The following is a 16,537-nucleotide window of genomic DNA, read 5'->3' as shown; positions in this document are numbered from 1 at the left end:
GGAGATGCATAATGATGATAGAAACATGCTCAGCAAGTTTCAGATCGATCCACTTTGGCGTTTGGGAGAAATGTCAAAAACAAGTTCTGGTTCGAGGAAGATGCAGCAACAGCAGCTTGAATGTGCAGATTTGAACGTGGAAACAATTGTCTGGAGCTTGGATCCGGCCAGAGGACACCTGCACATGAAAAACACAATCAAATATTAGCAGCCAAGCCATCATGCAATCATAAAATCAATGCATGCAGCAAGGACAGGCCACAGCAGCTCACGGCAACCATTCAACTTCGAGGTATGTGACTAATCTCATTCTTCTATTGCATAGATTTAATTGGGAACTGCATAAACGAATGGGATGAGGGATTAAGCCACGAATGTAGCAAGGCTCAACTGATTGTCTACTTCAGAACTCCGCCGGCAGCCACGCAGTGCACGTGGACAATGGACTCACGTAAAAATTAAAAAAAATTGTAAAAGAAAAAAACAGTGATCAGAAGTTTAACTCTAGTGAAATTGATTAACAAATAGAAGGAGACATACTGTTAATAAATAGAACTGCAGTCTGCATGTGGCCACGTACACCTGGCCACTTCACTCCCTCACCAAGAATCACGCAGCAATGTAAAATGCTCGGTTGAACCTCACACCACCTGCTGTCCATTTGCACTTGACTGAAGTATGCATCCTCCGATTCCAAAAATGATGAACTAGTCATCCTCCACTGGTTTCTACCTGTTTTCAAAATTATCCCACGTATCAAGCTCGCTCAAAGGCCGAATCACGCTCTACAGGCGTTTCTACAGGATGTCGTCTACAGGAAAGGCAGAAAACAGCCCTGCAGAAAGAAAACATGAGGAGCTTCTGTGGGTTGATGCTTCTGTTGGCTGACCACGGGATTTTTAGAAAAGTTCAAGCTCAAAACGAGGAGAAAGGAGGAATATGCTGAAGGCCACATTCTTGTTTCCATGCATTTCCTTTTGCATTTTCTTTATTCTCAATGCACTGCTATGGAAAAAATCAGTTGGTATAGTTCCTTTCGAGACTATGTTTGCCTCAGTCCTTTTATGGTTTGGAATTGTATCCATTGGATTGTTCTTCAGATTAACTTCAATATGGCTGCATCAGTCCTACTGTATATTTGGGTTCATGTTCATCATCTTTGTGATCCTCATGGTTACATGTGCAGAAATCACTGTTATCTTGTGCTACGTTGAAATGTGCAGCGAAGATTACAACCGGTGGTGGAGATCTTATTTGACTGCAGGCTCCTCCGCATTCTACTTGTTTCTCTATGCCACATTCTATTTATTCACCAAGCTGGAGATGACAAAACTTGTTTCTAGAATTTCATATTTTGGCTACATGCCCATCATGTCATACTCATTTGTTGTTCTGACCGGTACAATAGATTTCTATGCATGCCTTTGGTTTGTGCGGACAGTGTACCTATCAGTGAAGATTGACTGAGGCTCTGCATGCAGCTACCATTTTTCAGAGGGGTCGTTTAAATTTCAAGATTTGGACATAATCTGATCATGGTTCAGCCTTCTACAAGAATATACTTGCACACTCATACCAAGGCTGAGGGCACTAAGAAAAGCAGCAGAAATGGAGGATGTCTTGGCAAATGATTCTGCATATCTAAAGGAGATTGGAAATTTTGAAGCTTCTGAGACAAAGGATGTATTAACAAACAGCATTGCAGAGCAAGTAGATTTTCAGAGAAGAGGAAAAAGCAGTTTCAAATTTGAATGATGTAGTGTCTAAGTCCAATCCATCTGGTGAAACTATCAGTGTACATGTGAATGTAAGCCTTCAACAAGCCACTAAAACAGGACAAGTTGAGACAATACCGCAGGCAAAATCAGTGAAATTGGGTCTACAGGAAGACAGAGTCTGTTTCTACAGGAAGACAGAACAGTTTCTACAGGAAAGTTTGAAAAGAGGGAAGCCAAAGGAGAAATCGGCCAAGATGCTAGCCAAGGACGTCACCAGGGCCATCAAAGACAAGGGGAGAGATTTGGTTGCTCAGAGGATGAGCAACACTTTCAGTAGGGGGGTGATGATGAGCCCCAACAATGTACAATTATTTGGGCTCATTCAACTTCCTAATTTGACTTAATCCACCATTCTCATTTGTTTATTGCATGTTTTTGATTATTTTTATGTTAATAGAGTGAATTTGGTTAGTCATTATGCCAACAAGTCTAATGGGTGCTTTGTGTAGCCTTGTTGGTCAACTTGGAGACAAAATGGAAGGTCTTAATGAGCACTTGGCAGCCAAATTCGTGGGAGAACAAGCTAGAGGATTTGTAGGAAGGTGTCCCCCTCATTTATGGACCCTTACCTCGAATTCTCCACCATCAGCTCGGAGTTCAAAGGCCACCAAATCAATGAGCACAAGGGCAGCCAAGCAAGTCAAGTTGGACTGCTGTTAACTACAAGTCTTGGGCAGCCAAGTCCCTAACTTTTAGGAGGACTGTTGGGTCCTCAAATTGTATAAATGAGAAGGCTTGGGGCCTCATTTTGGTTAGCTAGTGGTTAGTCATTTTGTAGCTAGTTAGTCATTTTGTTTTAGCCATTAGTTAGCTAGTTTGTAGTTCGATTTTATGCAATAGATTAGCTTTGCTTTCAGCTCATGTTCAAGCTCTCCTTGTGGACAGTTTGATGTAACTTTTCATTTCTGGATTAATAAAGATGGATCCAGCTTTGCACTAGCTCTAAATCGCTCTTGGGAGGCTATAGTTCTTGGGGTTGGGCCCATCTCAAGCGCCCAGTACCTCCCTTGTTTATCTTTATGAGTTTGTTGCGTTCTTGAAATAAAATCTGCTCTTTAGATTTAATTCGTGCTTTGTTACTTAGGTTTCTTTTGATGGTTCAAGTAGCTTCTCATGTTTATAATATAATGGTAGGAGTTTGTATGCATTTAGATCTTTTGGCATGTTCTTTCTCATGTGATGTATATGGTTCTCTTTTCAAACAAGGCTGTTGTTTACTCATTCATTAACAATTGGATTGAGTTAGCTAGGACTTGGTTTGTTTGCAAGAATTCATTGATTTGTTTGAGTAACCACTATGCAGGGCATCTTCATCACCTCCTCGTTCATCTGAGCCTCATTCAGATCAGCTCCTCCATCACCAAGTCTGTTCCCTCATCTCCCATCTTCTCTTTTGCCAAGTAACCTTACCTTCTTCCCCATTGTTGTCTCAACCACCTTCAAGCCAAGTCAGCTTTCCACATCACCTCACCACTCCATCCATCAGTTCCTGGGTCACTTCAGACCCCCATGCTACCTCCATAACCATCCATGCATCTTCCATCAACCATCCATCCTCAAACATCCCATTTCAGAACATCCTGTAGAAGAATTGCAGACCTTCCTGTAGAAACCCCTGCGTTTCCTGTAGAATCCCCTGCAGACATCCTGTAGGAGGCCACTCACTCGGTTGCTGAGCCTCTGAACGTGAGGAACCTCTGTGGACTGATGCTAAGGATCTCTAGGGACCTCTCCTAGCCTCCCCAACCTTTCCCAAGCTTTCCTTCCTTCCGCATCACATCTGCACAACCAAACCCTAATAAGCACAAAATCATAATCACTCCATCTACTTAAAGAAAAAATACAAAAACATGTCTTTTAAGATGCAAGTAGATTAGATTCATGCATTTTCACTTATTAAAAGTAATGGCATCATTGGTAGAAGTTTCCTTCACATTCTTTGCATCATAGAGGTTAGACTAGTTAAATTAGGGTTTCCTAGTGTTTCCATGTTTTGATTTGCTTTCAGTTCATTTTTGCCAAGTAGATTAGTCTTCTTTGAGCTAGCTTTCGTCCATCATTTAACAAGCTTCTTCTGAGAGCCTATAGAAGTTGGCTTGAGCCCTAGCGGACTTGTGCCAGCTGACCAAGTGACCGCTGCGACAAGAGCTAGTACTTGTGCATACAGCACCGTCGCTTCCAAGTTTGTACGAACTACCGGGTTAATAAAATTAAGAGACAGGAAGCCCCAGGAGTTGTAGCATTATTGCTACAATACTGGAGCCCACCAACGCCCCAACCAAGGAATTCCCCATGATGGAAATCCTAGTCCTTTCTCCTCTTGGGGAGAAGTTGGTGCGTCCCACATGGCCACATTGTCGCTTCCAGGACTGACAATTGGCCTGCCAATTTGGCTATTTTCAACCAATGTAGTTCAGAACACCATGGTTCCTGAACAGTCGAGTCAACAGTTAGATCAGTCTAGAGCTGCCCACCAGCCTTCTACTTCCTATAACTCTTCCTCCAATCCTTCATCTTCGCAAGGTAGAGCCGCAAAAGCCAAGCTCCCATGGAGAAGAAGGAGAAGAAGAAGAGAGAGAAGAAGAAGAAGGAGCCTAAGGCGACTGGGGGCAAGCAAAAGACATCTGACAAAAATCCACACACGGCACAGACCGGGCCTAAATCGCCATGTGTCATATGTAGAGGAGACCACTTCCATAGAGATTGTCCCTGTATTCCCCGGATACTAAGGGATTGGTCCCCTCGTTTGCACAGTTCGGGAGCATCAACCTCTGATAGCCATGTTGAATGCTTACCGTCAACCAGCGAAAGTGAAGGTTCAAGACAAAGAGGGGGAGGTTCAAGACAAAGAGGGGGAAAAAGATCCCCCTACAAACTGTGTGAAGGCGATCACGCCATCCACCGTTGTCCCTTCTTAGATGAAGCGAAGAGAGTTTTGGAAGATCGTCCGGTTTCACCATTGAGACTTCCTCCTAGATACAAAAAACTCGTGCCAAGTCCTTCGTTGGTTGAGAATACAGCTGGCCCGCTCAAGTGGTCAGCTGAAGCGTCAATCATTGAAAATGAACCTACTGAATCCAGACCGAACGAAAGTCCAAAGGTCGAAACGGCAGTTGACCCGGTTCTCCCTTCAAAAGTTTCATCTTCAAATGACACCGTCACTGAAGATTCATCTTCAAATGACACCCTCACTGAAGAGAATAAGGATGACACCATCCAGATTCTTTTCATCAACACAGACTCTGACGAGCGTCAGGGCAATGCGCCCATTCCTTTATCGCAGGAAGGAACATCGTCGGGGTCGTATCCGGCCGTGTATTCGGTCCCACCACCAAGCAACCTGGTTGTGTCCTTTGATTGGAACCAACTAGGCAGACCCCGGTTGCCAGCCAGTATAACATTCAGAATCATGGTCCAAATATACAGAATGGTAATGGCTGGCACTATCATTGATGAAGGGGAATCTGTGAGTATCCTTTCCTCTGTTGCTTGGAAAGCACTGGGTTCCCCGGTGCTTTTGCCTGAGATAAGAAATCTCTCGGGTTTCGATAAAGGAACCAGTCGACCATTAGGGATCCTCCCCAATGTGCCCATTACATTGAAAGGGAAGGTCGTTCAAATGAACGTGATGGTCGTTCAAGGACCCTTGGATTATAACCTACTCCTTGGACGAGACTATATATATTGCATGGGAGCAATAGTCTCCTCACTCTTTAGAGTAATGTGTTTTCCACACGAAGGAAGAATGGTCAAGCTCGTAGACCAACTTTCATTTCCGGGATCACACATCGCAAATAGTCACATACCAACCCTGAATGGTCTATTCAATCAAGAAATGTCTCCGCCCCCATTCCTTCTTCCCGATGAGTGCGAGTGATTCGGAAAGATGGGACTGGAACCCAGGGGGCATGCATCCTGGTCTGCGTTGGGCAGAGAAAACTTTGGGTATAAGGTAGGTTTCCGCGAGAGAATATGACTAGTCCGTACCTCGTCCGTGGATGGAAGAGGGGTTGTTCTAGAATAGGATTCTTTTGTCAAAGTTACGTGTTTGGCACCAGTCATTCACCCTTGTCTATTTCGGTTATTTCGGTAGACATTGCCGAGGAAGTGTTTTGTTTGAAAGATTAACGAGACAATCTTTGGGTAACCTGAAAGAGGTTCCTCTCTTGGTGAAACGAAAGTTTCGATGGCAGAAAAGTAGAGGTAACCTTGAAACTCTGTTTTATACCTGGGGGCATGCAACCTTTTGGAGTGCAAGCAAGGGGCGACTATTTATTTTTTAAATTTTTAGGTCCTCCCTTTAAACCTGTAGGTCTAACCCTTTAAACTCGTAGGATTAGCCGTTTCCGAACTTGCATAAAGAAAGGATGAGAGGGAGCATAGCTTTGGTAAGGCGCAAGCTCTATAAAAAATGGGATATTTCAGGAGACATTCTTATCTTATGACTGGTATATTCGAGCAGTTTTAGCATAAAGTTCATGCTCGTTAAAAAATAAACGCAAGATCCGAGCAGTTTTAACGCGGTCTTCATGCTCGTTAAAAAATAAATAAAAGCAGTAAGCAATGTTTCCTCCAGAGTTTAAGCTCATTTTTAAATAAAAAATGAACCTATCCCGGTAAATAACCACTGTGATCGTAAATTTATCAGCCATAAAAGCCTTGGTTGTGTTTGCACCTGCCACCTCCACCGTCATTTGGCCGATCGTTCACCTCCATATGATTGTTTACCCATTTTGAGGAACAGCTGCGAAGAGTGATTTCACCTAGCCATCCTTGTGACACTGCCGTGATTGGAAAATTCCAACCTGTACCTGGAATCAGTTGCTATCCCTGTTTATCACTCGTTCCTCAAAAGACGAGTCTTCTTTAAGCTCTTTTCATCTGACTCGTAAAATATGAAAAGATTGTCGAGTTTTGGCCTTCCAGCTCGTTAAAAGGACCGGAAGAGCTATCCCTCCTCTAGATTTTAATCTTTTTGGACCTGAGGGATTATTGCACAAAAAGGTCGAGCGCTTGTTTTATTCGGCTCGTTAAAGTTATCGAAAACTCATCCCTTCTGTATTGTTTTACACTTTTTCGGACTTAAGGGATTAGATGACGAAAAAGGAATTTTGGAGTTAACTTTCTGTACCTTTTCAGACTCTCTAAAAATGAAAAGGACCGAGTTTTCCTTGTTGTTAGACTCGTTAAAATGATTAAATAGCGACAAACTTGTCTTTAGACGAGAATGAGTTTCCCTATCGCTAGGCTCGTTAAAACATAGCGTTGGGCTTGCCCGAAGGGCAGGTTATAGAACAAGCATATGTTATCCTCCTCAAGCTTGACAAAAATAAAGAGGTACTGGTCAGAAATGATTGGGGAAAAATTGGGAGAACCTCAAAGCTTTAATGGTAGCAAGTCGCTCTTGAACATGACACTTTTCCTCCGTACCACATCGGGTTGGGTTGTTTCATTCACCGGTCTCATCACCATGGTCTCGCCAAACCATCCACATTTGGGGTAATGCTACCGATCCATCGCATCAGTGTCATTATATGTTCAAGAGATGTTGTTCAGAAAGAGTCAACCGTGTCCCATCCACTGCCATACATTATCCTTCATCCATTCATGACCGCCACCCTGAATCATATGTCACAGATTGTTTTCACCTCCACTAAAATCATTAGCTCCGTTCCGTGTCACTGATGTGGGATTCATTAAGGCCCTCCTTTGACGGATCGCTTCTTGTCGACTTCAGCTCATTATCCAAGAAGTTGATCTAGGAACAACCCCCTCAGTACTTTGAAGCTTGCATGCCTCAATGGCAAGTTTCTCACTTCCGGCGACAGGTATACATCAATGACCTCCGACCGAAAGATTTTGCGTGGTGTTCGATGCCAAGTCCTTTATTCACACCACGTGGATTGTACTGTCGTACCTTGAGGGTCATTATCATTATCGGTGATTCCTCTTGCGCTTGCTAACGGTTTACATCATTGACCGGTAATCAAGCGATGTCTTTCCATGTTCGACTTCAGCGCAATTCTCACATGGATCGACTTGTACTTAGAGTGAAGATCGAACGAGTTTGAAGACCCCGGATCTAGTTTCATCCATCCGGGCTGCGATATATATTCAGGAAATATAAAGACATTTGACATGTACATCATTGCAGCAGATGATCATCCTACTCAAAGGATGATAATTTTCACCAAAATTATCAGTCTACCATCAGACGATCGTCTGTTCTATGTACCAAAATGAATTTATAAAGCTGAGCATGGGAATGCCCGCCTCAGCTAGATCATGAAAGCAGAATGAATCATAATGTATTGTATTGTATTTTATTACAGGTCACCTCTCAGCGATTGAATGAACTTCGGATCCTCCTGATAAAGCATTTCACCCGATAAACGACCTCATACTTTAGGGGGCAACTGTTATAGACATTTTTGTGCCTTACAGCATGAAGCATGAAATGTCCATAATCTAAGGGATCCAAAGTCCCTAAACATGTTGTTCCTACCCCTAGAGGAACAAGGTCAGCAAACCACAACACTGAATAAAAGTTCTCCACCTGAAAACACTCAAAAACAAGGCAATTCTGGATCATGTCAACTGCTCCACTGAGCATCTGCGTTGAATGTCAACTGCTCCACTGTCTACCTGCATTGAATGTCAGCTGCAAAGAAGGCTACCTGCACTGGGCGAGTTTGGACATGTGGCACAGTCATTCCTCAAGGTGTCAATGCCCAGGAAGCTTCCAAAATGACACTTGGATCAGGGAATTCGATTGATGATGAGTAAGAGGTTCTAGATCTCCAAGTGGAAGCAAGTACCTCCAAGTGGACTCAAGAACTGAAGAATAACTGAAGTGAGAGAGGACACTAGTCAGCTCTCAAGCTGACTCATCCTTTCTCCAAAACTCCTATATATAGATCTCTCTCATGAGGTCTAGGGGGGCTGGAATCTTGTGAATGTAAGGAAGTGCTGTTGGTTTGAGTTTAGAACTATTGGGTGATTTTCTTTGAAGGAGGTGAAGAGGAGATTTCTTTCTGCTGGGAAGGTGATGCTGGATTGGGCCTTTTATGGTTGTATCACTTCCTGAACCTTACTTCTTCCATTAATAAAGCATTTGAGGTTCTTCTATATGCATGTGTCTCAATGGTGTATTGTTATACTTGTGTATTTGATTTATTCTAATCCTTGAATCAATTATGAATGTATCCTTCTTGTAGTTTCCCTCTCTTGCCATTTTGCAGGATCTTGGTGTAGCTGGGCCAGTGGAAGAGCAAGGAGCTGGGGGCAAGCAGCAAGGAGAGAAGATTGGATCAATCATTAGCGAAAGACATCGGTTAGTGGATCTCTTTCTCCCCTCTTTTACATCTCATAAAGAAGTAATCTCAGATAGCTTTGCTTTGATTGTTGCTAAGGAACTATCACCCTTAGAGTGGGATAGGGTCAGTCCGTATTGGATACTTTTCCCAACAAAAACAGGGTCCATGTCATGATGATTTCCAAGCTGCCCATGTAGCTAGTTTCTCCTTCTAACACTTGGAACCTGTTAAAGCATGAAGGTAGTTGCGGAATAGCCAATTAGTTGCAGAATAGGCTATGTTCCGTAGCTAATATACAAAAATTTATTCAAACAGAAAAACATAAAAGCATAACATGTAAATCACTAAATGTCCTCCTCAAGACAGTATATACCAGTCATTGGTGATGAGAATGCATCTTTCTCATGGAAAAACAAATAAAATGAATGAGAAGAATTGCTTAGGGAAAGAGTAATTTTGAGGCTCAACACAAGCTCTTCATCCCTTTCTTGTACTTGAAGCTTAACAAGGTCAACTTTCTTCCTTGTTTGGTCTTGGTCACCAGCTAGTGCTTTATTCTTAAGTTCCTCGTTTCCCTTTTTCAAATTGATAATCTCTTCCATGGTAGCCATAAGTTGAGCGAGGAGATCTTCTACAAAATCTTTTTCATTCTCTTCATCTTCTAGATCTTCTTTAGCCTTGATATAATCATTCTCATTTTTAGCTTCTGTGATGGGTTCTGGATTTCCTTCTTGATTTCCAACATCTTCTTGATTGGTGGTCATGGTCAATGCTCCTTTGAGTGAAGGTCATGAAGTTTGTCCCATATACGCTTTGCTGACGAACATTTTCCTAAATTGTTCTTTATAGAATCAGGTAGCCCATTCAAGATTTCCTTCATTGCTTTTGCATTGTACTCCTTGGATTCTTCATCCATCATGCTATCATCAATCACTGATTTCCAGATTTCAATGCCTTGAGTCTTTAAGGAATTCCTCATTCTTGCTTCCCATATATTAAAGTTTCCATTGAACCATGGAGCCTTCTCAAATTGATTGTCTTCTATTTTAGTGATAGAGGGAGACACATCCTTAGGAGGATTGGCGACTTTCTTCCTTGACTTCGCCATTTGTGTTCTAAAGATCAACCTTCAAGCTGTTAGGCTTTGAATGAAGGTACTGGTTCTGATACCAATTGTTGGAAATACTAAGAGGGGGGGGGGGGTGAATCAGTATTTCTTTTCAATTGTTATTTTACTAGTAAAACATTTATATTCAGAACGCAAGATGAAAAACAAGAATAAATGCTTTTATTAGTATAATCTTTGCAATAAAATAGATACAATATATATATGGTTCCAATCTATTGCCAAGCACCAACTTGGACTTTTGTGAGGCTCCAACCTCCATAGCACCAACTTTGTTTTGTCAAGGCACCAACCTTGAACTTAGGAGCACCAACTCCCAAGACACCAATCCTTCCAGTTCTGAGGCACCAACCTCAAGGGCTCCAACCCTCTGCTGTCAAGGCACCAACCTTAGATATAGGAGTACCAACTCCAAGGACACCAATCCTTCCACTTCTGAGGCACCAACCCCAAGGACACCAATCCTTCCACTTCTGAGGCTCCGACGCAATCTTGTTAAGGCATGTTTGACAATGATTCTCTGCTCCCAAAACTCTTCTTTACTGAATTCTATCTATTTACAGCTTCATTGTAGTCTCCATGTTGCAACATCAATGGAAACTAGTCTTCATATGAAGAAGTCTTTACAACTCTTCATACTATCCACACAGAGCCTGCAAAAGTTATCTCATGATGATATCAAATAGCCATCATGATCTCTGATAATGTCTCCACACAACTTGAGTGAGTCTACTATTAGCTGTAGTAAGCTCTGCACGAGAACCAACTCTTTGTTTCAAGCCTCTGTTCTACCAATCATAGTAAATACTTCAGGCATGACTTCTTCTCACTGTTCTCTTACTTCCCAGAAACAAAATCACATATGCTTCAATTCCAGTGCTGGCTACTGCTCCCTTCAAACGATGTTAGATAAAACTTTATTTATTATATCACAGAATTGTTCTTCAGAATGCATTATGTACCTGATTAATTCATCACAGGTCTGAGTCTTTCACAGGGTAACATGATCAACAGAGTTGCTCATCCTTCGACTACCTCCTGTCCGGCTGGACCTTCGTCTTCCTTCTATCTTGCTGGACCTTCGACCTCTTTCTATCCTGCTGGACCGTCGGCTTCCTTCTTTCTTCCAGTTCGCCAACAACCACTCATAAAGGCAATTCTCTGTTTTCTTATACTGATACGCCTGACCTTTGGCTTCCCTTTCGCTCGCTTGAACTTCCGCTTCCTCTGTGCTCGCTCGACCTTTTGGCTTCCCTCCTCCGGTCGCTTTAGCTTCCTCTGTGCTCGCTCATCCATCTACGCTCGCTTGATTCTTTGGCTTCCCAGTCCATGGCTTCCTCTATCAAGAGGTCCCACATGCCACGTCACTATCTCAATCGCAATCAGCGGTCCGATAGCGACAACCCTTATGATTTGCGTGACTTCCCCGATACCCGGACGCGATATTACATAAAGGTATATTTTATGGAGCTATCGGGTCCACGTAGTATATCGCAATCGGCGTTTTGACATAGTTACAGTTCTTCACGACTTGTGATATGCGACGGATGTGATATAACAATAAACAAAAGTTAATATACCTGTCGGGTCCGTATATATATATCGCAATCGCAGTTTATAGTGTACCATCCCTTTATAACTTGTGATACATAACTTCGGACACAACATAACATTAGGGCGTGTTGTAATAGTGGTCCTCATTCCGCACCGTCGATTTCTTCTGTATTAGATCCGACGATCAACACTCGGTCCGATCAACACAATCCATCGAAAGCTTGCTGCGTCATAGATCTCTTCTCTCCAGATCTAACGGTCCCGACTTAACCCGATCAACCCAAAACCGTCCGTTGATCCTTCACCGTCGATCAACCCGCGCTAGATCCAACAGCCTACATGCATTTCAGGTGAGCCACTTGCAAGGGAAATAACCACCCGAAAAGGTGGTTTTCTCTCTCCACCCGAGTGCTACGTGTCGCTCGGTTAATGGAATCGGGGGAGCTCCTCTAAATACCGCTTACTGCCTAGCGTCCACCTGATAACCACTGCCACTATTACAAACCCGCTTTTTGGAATATAACCACGTGCATTAATCAATCACTTAAATAAAGCGCTTAATCGTTTAACCATGAGATTAACACTTAATCACAAGATAATCATGATTTGTGAATAAAAGCATTAAGCACTGAGATTTATGTTTTTCAGTGGGAATACAAAGAAATACCCGGTTAACTGTTGAACGCAGATACACAGAGTAATGAGAGTCCACACCAGGCACGAGTCTTGCCCTCTCGGCTCAATTACAGCAATAAATTGACCTCTATCTCAAACCCCCTCTAACACTCAACCTCTCGCTTCTCACTCAAAACCTAATCATCTCAGCTCCCTTGACTTTCCGCTCTTCTCTGGTCTGATATGGCTCCTCTGTTAACTCCTCTGATACTCTATAGTTCTTCTTTGGCATATATTACATGCGATACTCCCGATATGGCTCCTCCTCAATCTCCCGCTCTTACACTAACTTGGCTTTCCTGTGGCTTCTGATACTGCTCCAATACCTCTTCTCTGCTTTGATAGCTCTGCTCTGATAGCTCCTATGACTTCCGATATTCTCTCCAATGGCTTGACTGTCTTGGCTTTCCTCTGGTTTCTCCTCATGGCTTCTTGCTCTTGTTTCTTCACGGATCTACTCTACTTCTCCTTGGCTTCATATCATCATTTAGTATCCTAGAATATTTCCATATTGACATACTCTTGTTGCTTCATGGATCTGCTCTACTTGGCTTCACATCATTGTTTACTGTCCAGAATATTGCCATATTGACATCAATGACAACCTAGATTAAAAATCTCTATCCAACCTGTGCCCACCATGTGACCTACTACCATATGCTTCGTTAGTTTTATCCTCTTGTCCATGACTGATCTAAGTGATCGTTGTCTCTGCAAGTCTGACAATCTCTGAAGAATCACCACATTGACCTCTGCTTGTTTCTCATGTGCCCTAGAAAGTATCTCTTGTGATTGAATGATTCAGTCATTATCTTCTTTGAAAATCCTTATTTATGCCTTCAAAATTCTCAGAGTGTCTGCTATGTCAGGAGAATATCCCTCACCATGTTGCTCATCTAATCTATAGGGAGAATCTCGTGAGTTGTAGTCTACCATCTTGCTATTCATCTTTGATCTTTTCTTCCTGCAAGGTATATCATGTTAGCTAAACCAAATCATAAACAAACCAACGTACCTCAGTGTAGTTCAAGGGAGGATATCTAGTCTACAAGATCAACCAGATTAGCACAATACATGTATAATCATAATCATCATAGTATATAGACATCATCTCAATCATCATCTAGTTACCATGCATGATTCCACAACTACAACACCAACTAGACATAATGCATGCATAACAACATATGTACGACACACATGCATACACAATACATACAAACACTAACATGCATTCATGATGAACACATTCCGACAACAACACCATCAACTTTTGCATGACATCACAACGAAAACCATGACCACCACCATGCATACACAATGATCACATAGACCACAAGCATAAGGACATATATGCAACCAACATGTAGATATGAAAACACATTCATGCAAGGATAACAAAAACTAGAAATCACCCAAGGAGAATGAAACCATGATTTGATACCACTTTGTTACACCCTCCTCCCACATTTACCCAAGCTAACCAACCCACCGAGGTAAAAATGTGGGGAAGAGTTATGATTCAAATCCCCATGTACAGTTAAGGAAGTGGAACCGACATGACACAACCAAACTGACCTTCACCAAAAGCTGTAGGACCTTCAGGAGCTAACCAACCCATTCAGGTGTTCAACCCCTGAGAGAACTTGATTTTTCACTACCATAGAGCCTCAATCACTCCCATGAAAAGGCATGCATGTGAATGGGACCCTTGAGTCACTCTCACAATAAGGCATCCATGCAACTGTAGCCTTTTTCAGGTAGTTTTGTGCCAGTGACCCCAGATTTTGTGCCACCTTTTCAGGGCCAGGACTCAGGCCACTACCCAAAACTTCATGAAACTTCCAGAAATGACAAATAATATCAAAACAAGGGTACTAATGCAAAAATTTAAACAAGGAATTGATCTGACCCCTACTAGCCATGATAAGCATTTCGTCAAGCATATCACAAACATGTGATCTACAGGTCACAACAACATAACCTGAGCATAGGGGTATCATAATTATCGAATCTTCAAAGAGGACTGGTATCTCCTCACAATAGTTGCATTGTTATCTATTAGGTCATTCATTCATTAACATTTCATATACTAACCAAAACATGATGAGAGCCATACATCATAATTGTCATAAAACATACTTATAACCAACAAATAACAAAAAATATATCAATGAGGAAACAACCATTAAATCCACATAATATCAAGCACATTTATGTATGAAAATACCAAGGAAAAGGAGCTCTTATCTTCATATGAAAATCTAACCATGTCAGGGACTTCCACGTACCACCTAACCAGAGGTTGGGCTGATCTCTCTTTCAGCCAATCACCCCCATGCCATATTCCAAACATGAATGTGGGATCTCATGAAACAAATAAAACAAAACCAAACTAGTGCTTCCATAGGCCAACCCACCTCAACCCTCAAACAATGATTCCACCTCACAGTCGGACATCACTAACCATCACCAGATCGGTCTCTACCCAAACTGTCTAGGGCTCTAGAGTGTTTGTTCCAAGCAAGGCTTCCAGGACTAGTAACTCAACCCACAGCTGCTGCCGGGCTCGAGAGCATTTATACAACCATGGCTTCTAGGACTAGTAACTCAACCCACCAAGGGCTCTAGAGCGTTTGTCCAACCAAGCCTTCCAGGACTAGTAATTCAACCCACAATTACTCTCGGGCTCCAAAGTGTTTGTCCAACCAGGGCTTCCAAGACTAGTAACTCAACCCACCAAGGGTTCTAGAGTGTTTTTCCAACCAAGGCTTTCAGGACTAATAACTCAACCCAAGTTGTTATAGGGATTTCAGAGTATTTGTCCAACCAAGGCTCCAGGAACTAGTAAATCAGCCCATAGCCATAAGGAAAACAAAACAAAAAAAAAAACAAAAAAACAAAAACAAAAACAAAAAACAAAACAAACCCACGACACCATGGATATCTAAGAAATGGCAAGGCTAGGCAAATCCACTCTCAATCCAGGCAATCCTTCATTCCAATGACATATCATAACCAAGAAACCACATGCATGTGCCATGCATTCCAAAAATAGCAAGGAAATCATATATGAAACTCAATACCTGCAAGAAAAACCTATTGTAGTTGCTAATCCCGATGTCCTCTTGTGCTTTCCTACTCTTCCTTTGCCTTCTTGCTCCAAATCCCAAGTATGCCACACTCCTCCAAGAGTGCTCCAAGAAAACTCTAAGTGTCCAAGAGTATGAGAGAGAGAGTAGAAACTAAGAGCTCAAAAAATGAGCTGAAAAAAGCTACAAATTGATCCTCAGAATCCTTTTTATTGATGAGGCCTCTATTTTCTCCATTTTCCAATATTTTCCTTCATTTTTCTCCTCACATGAAACCTGTGACCTTTCATCTTCCTTTTCTCCTAATTTCCATTATTTTCATAAATAAAATGCCAATTAATGTCTCATGCATTTTCAAATCCTTTGCCATTGCCTTTGTCAATTTCCATAGCCATTAATTAATCACAGGTAATCCACATCATTATGATTTTTCACAACATTCAACTTAGAACATGTGCCCCATGACCTTGACTATTATTTTGCCTTTATTAACTTTATTACCTAGATTTTTTACCAGGGTTTTTACAACATATCATATCATGCATGTCTGAATGATTGTATTATATATAGAGGAGAATATGCAAACAAAGAGATATGTCTGAAATGTGGGCATGACAGGTACCGTAATTAAAAAACAATGGCTAAATCACATTGTCCTCAACATAACATATTGAGGCACATGCCTATAATCCCAAGGATTTAGAGACTCTTTCATTGCAAAGAATTAGCTATGTTGCAGGGATGACATGCCTCACACAAAACTGATTCAAGGGTTATGTGAATGCCAACAGATTCAATATCCATGAAGCTTATATTATCTGAAATGATCATAAACTAAAAAATGATGTAGAATCGATCAACCATTAATGAATTGAATGTTAGCTCAAAGCACGAAAATCAAGGAAAACTCTTGAGAAGAAGACTTTACGACAACTAATTAAACATAACATTGATGCATAAAAAAAGTGAAAATAGTAAAAACATAGTGATACCAGA

This window comes from Pinus tabuliformis, chromosome J (genome assembly GCF_031772625.1).
Source record: "Pinus tabuliformis cultivar Carrire ecotype Pingquan chromosome J, CPIR1, whole genome shotgun sequence".
NCBI classification, from domain to species: Eukaryota; Viridiplantae; Streptophyta; class Pinopsida; order Pinales; family Pinaceae; genus Pinus; species Pinus tabuliformis.
The sequence above is the reverse complement of the archived record's forward strand: the minus strand, read 5'-3'. Positions refer to the sequence as shown.